This window comes from Salmo salar, chromosome 18 (assembly GCF_965601325.2).
Source record: "Salmo salar chromosome 18, fSalSal1, whole genome shotgun sequence".
NCBI classification, from domain to species: Eukaryota; Metazoa; Chordata; class Actinopteri; order Salmoniformes; family Salmonidae; genus Salmo; species Salmo salar.
This window is the reverse complement of record NC_138308.1, coordinates 100137318-100144793: the sequence shown is the minus strand read 5'-3', so window position 1 is coordinate 100144793 and position 7476 is coordinate 100137318.

Genomic DNA, 7476 nt, shown 5'->3' with positions numbered 1-7476 from the left:
TTCTAAATACTCCATTCCAGGTTTCCCCTACAGCCCCCAGGGCCTTGAGTATCTTCTAAATACTCCATTCCAGGTTTCCCTTACAGCTCCCAGGGCCTTGAGTATCTTCTAAATGCTCCATTCCAGGTTTCCCCTACAGCCCCCAGGGCCTTGAGTATCTTCTAAATGCTCCATTCCAGGTTCCACCTACAGCCCTTAGTCATATCTGCCATACTGCTCACAACTATCTAGCCAGCAACTGACAGTGAAAGTCACATTTATTTTATACGATCAATGTTCTTGGCACATCCCAAGTTGTTGTAAATTGAAACATATACTACAGCCTACTTGTTGTCCAGTGGCGATTTTAGCTGTTAACCTCTCTGGGGCAGGCGGGACGAATTCGTCCCACCTACGTAACAGCCAGTTGAATCCTGTGGCGCGATTTTCAAAACCTTTGAAATGCTATTACTTCAATTTCTCAAACATATGACTATTTTACAGCTATTTAAAGACAAGACTCTCGTTAATCCAACCACACTGTCCGATTTCAAAAAGGCTTTACAACGAAAGCAAAACATTAGATTATGTCAGCAGAGTACCAAGCCAGAAATAATCAGACACCCATTTTTCAAGCTAGCATATAATGTCACAAAAACCCAGAAGACAGCTAAATGCAGCACTAACCTTTGATGATCTTCATCAGATGACAACCCTAGGACATTATGTTATACAATACATGCATGTTTTGTTCAATCAAGTTCATATTTATATCAAAAACCAGCTTTTTACATTAGCATGTGACGTTCAGAATTAGCCTACCCCCCGCAAACTTCCGGCGAATTCACTAACAATTTACTAAATTACTCACGATAAACGTTCACAAAAAGCATAACAATTATTTTAAGAATTATAGATACAGAACTCCTCTATGCACTCGATATGTCCGATTTTAAAATAGCTTTTTGGTGAAAGCACATTTTGCAATATTCTAAGTACATAGCCCAGCCATCACGGGCTAGCTATTTAGACACCCAGCAAGTTTAGCACTCACCAATATCAGATTTACTATTATAAAAGTTTGATTACCTTTTGTTGTCTTCGTCAGAATGCACTCCCAGGACTGCTGGATGGATTATTTTGGACCAAATGTTGGTTTGGTCCAAAATAATCCATCGTTATATCCGAATAGCGGCGTTTTGTTCGTGCGTCCCAGACACTATCCGAAATGGTAAATCAGGGTCGCGCGCATGGCGCAATTCATGACAAAAAAAATCTAAATATTCCATTACCGTACTTCGAAGCATGTCAACCGCTGTTTAAAATCCATTTTTATGCAATTTTTCTTGTAAAAAAGCGATAATATTCCGACCGGGAATCTCCATTTAGCTAAACAGAGGAAAGAAAACAAAGCTTTCGGTCGACGCGGCACGAGCCTGAGTCTCACAGTACTGTAACCAGCCACTACCCAAACGCGCTACTTTGTTTCAGCCAGATCCTGCAAAGCCACGATTCAGTGTTTTGCCGCCTTCTGAGAACCTATGGCAGCCGTAGGAAGTGTCACGGGACAGCTAAGATCCTCACTCTTCAATAAACAGAGACAAGAAGAATGACACCTTGTCAGACAGGCCACTTCCTGCATGAAACCTTCTCAGGTTTTTGCCTGCCATATGAGTTCTGTTATACTCACAGACACCATTCAAACAGTTTTAGAAACTTTAGGGTGTTTTCTATCCATAGCCAATAATTATATGCATATTCTAGTTACTGGGCAGGAGTAGTAACCAGATTAAATCGGGTACGTTTTTTATCCAGCCGTGTCAATATTGCCCCCTAGCCCTAACAGGTTAATTAACCTTTTAGGGCTAGGGGGCAGTATTTTCACTTTTGGATGAAAAGCGTGCCCAGAGTAAACAGCCTAATACTCGGGGCCCAGAGTCAAATATTTGTAAATTATTATTATTAGTAGATTTGAATTGAAAACACTCTAAAGTTTCCAAAACTGTTTGAATGATGTCTGTGAGTATAAAAGAACTCATATGGCAGGCAAAGACCTGAGAAAAATCCAACAAGGAAATTAATTTCTGGTCTCTGTAGTTTTTTAAAGTCCTTGGCTATCTAACACACAGTGAGTTAGGACTCATTTTACACTTCCTACACCTTCCACTAGATGCCAACAGTCCTTGGAAAGTTGTTTGAGTCTTTTGCGGCAAACACAGACCGAAGGAGAAGGCTGGTAAGCATGGGACTGAGAGGACCCCTTCAGTACATAACGCGCGCTCTCCTGGGGAGATACCTGCGTTCCAAAACGTTTCCAAGACTTTGCAAACGCCCGGTTGGAATATTATTGAAGTTTGAACTTAAAAAGGGCCTAAAGGTTGATGCCATACAACGTTTCACATGTTTGAACGAACGTAAATAGTATTTATTTTTACTTTTCGTCGTGAAGGTTTTCTCTCGCCACCTACATTTTGAGTAGCCTACTGAACGCGCAAACAACATGGAGTTATTTTGACATAAATGATGAACTTTATCGAACAAAACAACATTTATTGTGGACCTGGGAATCCTGGAAGTGCCTTCTGATGAAGATTACTAAAGGTAAGGGAATTTTTATAGTGCTATTTATGATTTTAAATTAGTTCAAAATGGCGGTTATCTGTATTTGCCTGCTGCTGTTTTCTGAGCTCAGTACTCAGATTATTGCAAAGTGTGCTCTCCCGGTAAAGTTATTTTGAAATCTGACAATGCGGTTGCATTCAGGAGATGTCAATCTATATTTCTTTGAATAACAGTTTAATATTTTATCAACGTTTATTATGAGTATTTCTGTAAATTATGGTGCACTTTCACCGGCAGTATTTGAGGAAATACATTCTCTGAACGTCAAACGCCAATGTAATATGCTGTTTTTGGATATAAATATGAACTTGATAGAACGAAAAATGCATATATTGTCTAACATAATGTTCTAGGAGTGTCATCTGATAAAGATTATCAAAGGTTAGTGCATCATTTTAGCTGGTTTTCTGCTTTTGGACGGCTACCATTGCTTTGAAAATGCTAGGAAAATGGCTGTTTTGTTACTCTGTTGCTGTGGTGGTATCCTAACATAATATAATGTTTTGCTTTCTCTGTAAAGCCTTTTTGAAATCGGACAACGTGGTTGGATTCAGGAGATGTTTATCTATAATTGTTTGAATAACAGTTCAATATTTTATCAAGGTTTATGAATAGTAATTTTGTAATTTGTTGTGCTGATTCACTGACATTTTTGAAGGCAAAATATTTTCTGAACATCACGCGTCATTGTAAAATGCTGTTTTTGGAGACCATATATTTTGTCAACGTTTATGATGAGTATTTCTGTAAATTGATGTGCCTATTCACCGGTAGTTTTGGGGTGAATACGTTTTCTGAACGCCACACGCCAATGTACATTTTTTTTAATATAAATATGAACTTGATGGAACAAAAAATTCATATATTGTCTAACATAATGTCCTAGGAGTGTCATCTAATGAAGATTGTCAAAGGTTATTTTATCATTTTAGCCTATTTTCTGCTTTTGGTGATGCCTGTTCTTGCATTAAAAATGGCTGTGTGTAATTTTTTGTCTATGTACTGTCCTAACATAATCTAACTTTATGCTTTCGCTGTAAAGCCTTTTTGAAATCGGACAACGTGGTTGGATTCAGGAGATGTTTATCTATAAAACGGTGTAAAATGATAGTTGTATGTTTGAGAAATTTGAATTATGACATTTTGTTGTTTTCGAATTTGGCGCTCTGATTTTTCACTGGCTGTTGAATAGTGTGAACCGTGGAGGGGACGCTAGCATCTCACGTAGCCCATATAAGTTAAACTACATCTTTAATAATTAAGTGCTTTGCAAAAGCACTTGACTTTTCAGTGATGCGCTCTCTAATGAACCATTGAAAGTGTCAACACAAAAGTACAAAGATCTTTTATAGCCAACATACACCAAGATACACCCCTCTCAACGTACATGACGAACAACAGATCTTAGGAACTGTTCACAAAGGGACCTTATCCTGAATAAACATTCTGACCATTATACGCTGGGTCTCAGTCTGTTTCCTTCAACTGGAACCTTACAACTTCTGGTATACAAACTGAATAGTTAAATTGAAGTTCGGTTTAACCTGTTATGGATAGGGGGCAGTATTTTCACGGCCGGTTAAAAAACGTACCCGATTTAATCTGATTATTACTCCTGCCCAGAAACTAGAATATGCATATAATTATTAGCTTTGGATAGAAAACACTCCAAAGTTTCTAAAACTGTTTGAATGGTGTCTGTGACTATAACAGAACACATTTGGCAGGCCAAAACCTGAGAAGATTCCAAACAGGAAGCGCCGTCTCTGACCATTTCTTGGCCTTCTTGATCATCTCTAACCAAAACAGGGGATCTCTGGCATGACGTGACATTTTCTAACGCTCCCATAGGCTCTCAGAAGGCGCCAGAAATTTGAATGGTTGCTTTGCAGGCCCTGGCTGAAAAACATTAGCGCCTTTTGTAAGTGGTCTATCAGAGGACAATGAGACTGGCGCGCGTGCACGAGTCGACTCCATGTTTTAATTTTCAGTCTTTGAACAAAAACAACCACTCCCGGTCAGAATATTATCGCTTTTTTACGAGAAAAATCGCATAAAAATTGATTTTAAACAGCGGTTGACATGCTTCAAAGTACGGTAATAGAATATTTTGCATTTTTTTGTCACAACGCGTCGAATAGTGTCTTGAACGCACGAACAAAACGCCGCTATTTGGATATAACTATGGATTATTTGGAACCAAACCAACATTTGTTATTGAAGTAGAAGTCCTGGGAGTGCATTCTGACGAAGACAGCAAAGGTAATCAAACTTTTCTTATAGTAAATCTGAATTTGGTGAGGGCCAAACTTGGTGGGTGTCAAAATAGCTAGCCTGTGATGGCCGGGCTATGTACTCAGAATATTGCAAAATGTGCTTTCACCGGAAAGCTATTTTAAAATCGGACATAGCGATTGCATAAAGGAGTTCTGTATCTATAATTCTTAAAATAATTTATGTTTTTTGTGAACGTTTATCGTGAGTAATTTAGTAAATTCACCGGAAGTGTTCGGTGGGAATGCTAGTTCTGAACGTCACATGCTAATGTAAAAAGCTGGTTTTTGATATAAATATGAACTTGATTGAACAAAACATGCATGTATTGTATAACATAATGTCCTAGGCGTGTCATCTGATGAAGATCATCAAAGGTTAGTGCTGCATTTAGCTGTGGTTTTGTTTTTTGTGACATTATATGCTAGCTTTAAAAATGGGTGTCTGATTATTTCTGGCTGGGTACTCTGCTGACATAATCTAATGTTTTGCTTTCGCTGTAAAGCCTTTTTGAAATCGGACAGTGTGGTTAGGTAAAGGAGAGTCTTGTCTTTAAAATGGTGTAAAATAGTCATATGTTTGAAAAATTGAAGTTTTTGGATTTTTGAGGAGTTTGTATTTCGCGCCACGCCCACCATTGGATAATGGAGCAGGTGTTCCGCTAGCGGAACGTCTAGATGTAAGAGGTTATACTTGAAAAAGAAGTATCCCTTAACCAGATAACATTCACTATAAATTATCGTTCAGTTTGGTCCCTATGACGAGGTTTTACTCTCGTTCCTGGTACTTCATAGTACAAAAACACCAACTCATCCAATGGCATAAATCAATTGTCAACTCTAGATACTCCCATCTCAAGTAAACCCCATCTTGACCCCACTCCTGGACAAGCTCACTGAGGGGAGTGACTTGCACACAGACATTGTGGTGACAAATAATTGGTTCCCCATTAATCACGCCATCCCTTCACATGGTTTAAGAATAGGTAAAGACACATTCACATATGAAGACAATGTTCCATTCTGTCCTCTTCCCTTTCTGATATTCTGCATAGCACCAGAGACATGTGAAAGACAAGCCTGACCTCTCCCCTCTCTGGGCCCCAAGTGACTGAGCCCTAGCTAAGGGAAAAGTGCAACTGCCAACAAAATAGTCCAAAGTGATACATTCTAATGACAAGTATCTCACATACGCATATTATGCAAATAAAACATCTTAATTATCTATGTTACCCAACGAATTCTGATTCATCCGCTACAACCCTCCACCTCCAAATCGATCCAGAGTACAGGCCTCGGTGTAACTCTCATTCCTTTGACAATAAACGTGAATCCGACCATCACCCCTGGTGAGACAAAACCGCGTCTCGTCAGTGAAGAGCACTTTTTGCCAGTCCTGTCTGGTCAAGCGATGGTGTGCCCATAGGCGACGTTGTTGCCGGTGAAGTCTGGAGAGAACCTGCCTTACAACAGGCCTACAAGCCTTCAGTCCAGCCTCTCTCAGCCTATTGCGGACAGACTGAGCACTGATGGAGTGATTGTGCGTTCCTGGTGTAACTCGGGCAGTTGTTGTTGCCATCCTGTACCTGTTCCGAAGGTGTGATGCTCGGATGTACCGATCCTGTGCAGGTCTTGTTACATGTGGTCTGCGACTTCGAGGACAATCAGCTGTCCGTCCTGTCTCCCTGTAGCGCTGTCTTAGGCGTCTCATAGTACGGATTTTGCAATCTATTGCCCTGGCCACATCTGCAGTCCTTATGCCTACTTGCAGCATGCCTAAGGCACGTTCACGCAGATGAGCAGGGACCATGGGCATCTTTCTTTGGTGTTTTTTCAGAGTCAGTAGAAAGGCCTCTTTAGTGTCCTAAGTTTTCATAACTATGACCTTAATTGCCTACCGTCTGTAAGCTGTTAGTATCTTAAGGACCGTTCCACAGGTGCATGTTCATTAATTGTTTATGGTTCATTGAACAAGCATGGGGAAACAATGTTTAAACCCTTTACAATATGATCCTGGAGAGACCTTTTTATAGACATTCGAAGTCGGAAGTTTACATTCACTTAGGTTGGAGTCATTTAAACTTGTTTTTCAGCAACTCCACAAACTTCTTGTTAACCTCTATGGGCTAGGCGGTACGAATTCGTCCCACCTACGTAACAGCCACTTGAAGCCTGTGGCGCGATTTTCAAAACCTTAAAAATCCTATTACTTCAATTTCTCAAACATATGACTATTTTACAGCTATTTAAAGACAAGACTCTCGTTAATCTAACCACACTGTCCGATTTCAAAAAGGCTTTACAACGAAAGCAAAACATTAGATTATGTCAGCAGAGTACCAAGCCAGAAATAATCAGACACCCATTTTTCAAGCTAGCATATAATGTCACAAAAACCCAGAAGACAGCTAAATGCAGCACTAACCTTTGATGATCTTCATCAGATGACAACCCTAGGACATTATATTATACAATACATGCATGTTTTGTTCAATCAAGTTCATATTTATATCAAAAAACAGCTTTTTACATTAGCATGTGACGTTCAGAACTAGCATACCCCCCGCAAACTTCCGGGGAATTCGCTAACATTTTACTAAAT